This window comes from Oncorhynchus gorbuscha, linkage group LG10, assembly GCF_021184085.1.
Source record: "Oncorhynchus gorbuscha isolate QuinsamMale2020 ecotype Even-year linkage group LG10, OgorEven_v1.0, whole genome shotgun sequence".
NCBI classification, from domain to species: domain Eukaryota; kingdom Metazoa; phylum Chordata; class Actinopteri; order Salmoniformes; family Salmonidae; genus Oncorhynchus; species Oncorhynchus gorbuscha.
The window spans coordinates 93,271,153-93,272,706 of NC_060182.1; the positions used below are offsets into that span (position 1 = coordinate 93,271,153).

The following is a 1,554-nucleotide window of genomic DNA, read 5'->3' on the forward strand; positions in this document are numbered from 1 at the left end:
TCATCTCACGTAGTGGACTCTTACAGAAACCGATCTCTGAGACTGTATGGTGCGGTCCTTCCTTGTCTCTCTCTCTCTCCATCTACCCACTCCTTCTCTCTCAATAATCTCTTAACTAGGATTATCCTGAAGAAGGCCGGCCTTACATATGGTCAACATGCTACAGGTAATTACTGACGTCTTACAGACCACACACGCTTTTCCTATAAAAGGTCATTAACGGCGTGTGAGAGTAAGAGCTACTCACACTTTAAAGGGGAATTTCACCCTGGCTCTGCAACGGCATATAGTCCTTACTATATGAACAACATTACGTTTTTTTACCATAAACATTATCCAAACCACAAGCTAGAACTATCACTTTTCATTTTATTAGTAGAGTCGGGATGTTTCGACTTCCTGTTTAGTCGTCTGCTCACAGTGAACCAAAATGTTTGGCATTCAAAGCTAAACGCTGATACCGTCCGCTAGGTAGAATTTTTCACCGGTTTAATATAGGTTACCCAGATCGGATTCGTCAGATCACCCCATGAGCATCGGTGGCTCCGTCCCGGTAACTAATGACTCTGGCAACATGGCTACCAGGGGGAAAAAACGGTTGCGATCCTTAAAGCGAACTTCTCTTGAACCGACTATCCGGAGTTTAAACCCGGGTTTTCGCGGTGATTGGTAAAGAAAAAGACGAGAACGGTACCCCTCATGTCCAGGGTTTTATCAACCTCGAGAAGAAGCAGTGGCTACCTAGCATGAAACGGCTAATGATGGTAGCTAATGATGGCTAATGATGGTTGTTCCCCTGGATGTCATAAGGTGAATGCACCAATTTGTAAGTCGCTCTGGATAAGAGCGTCTGCTAAATGACTTAAATGTAAATGTAAATGTAGATAAAACACTAGCATGAAACGGCTAATGACGGTAGATAAAACACTAGCATGAAACGGCTAATGATGGTAGATAAAACACTAGCATGAAAAGGCTAATGACGGTAAATAAAACACTAGCATGAAACGGCTAATGACGGTAGATAAAACACTAGCATGAAAAGGCTAATGACGGTAGATAAAACACTAGCATGAAACGGCTAATGACGGTAGATAAAACACTAGCATGAAACGGCTAATGACGGTAGATAAAACACTAGCATGAAACGGCTAATGACGGTAGATAAAACACTAGCATGAAACGGCTAATGACGGTAAATAAAACACTAGCATGAAACAGCTAATGTAAATAAAACACTAGCATGAAACGGCTAATGAAGATAAAACACTAGCATGAAAAGGCTAATGACGGTAGATAAAACACTAGCATGAAAAGGCTAATGACGGTAGATAAAACACTAGCATGAAAAGGCTAATGACGGTAGATAAAACACTAGCATGAAACGGCTAATGACGGTAGATAAAACACTAGCATGAAAGCTAATGACGGTAGATAAAACACTAGCATGAAACGGCTAATGACGGTAGATAAAACACTAGCATGAAACGGCTAATGACGGTAGATAAAACACTAGCATGAAACGGCTAATGATGGTAGATAAAACACTAGCAT

At 41.1% G+C, this 1,554-nt stretch overlaps 1 protein-coding gene across 1 annotated transcript in view; it reads right to left on the reverse strand.

Moving 5' to 3' along the window:
- The window catches only part of LOC124046986 (NHS-like protein 1), a 65,727-nt gene extending 65,653 nt beyond the window's left edge, over positions 1–74 (reverse strand). Inside the window, exon 1 of the mRNA XM_046367736.1 lies at positions 1–74. This exon is cut by the window's left edge and continues 1,429 nt beyond it. The gene's annotated coding sequence lies outside the window, so the exon portion shown is untranslated.
- Positions 75–1,554: the final 1,480 nt, after the last annotated feature.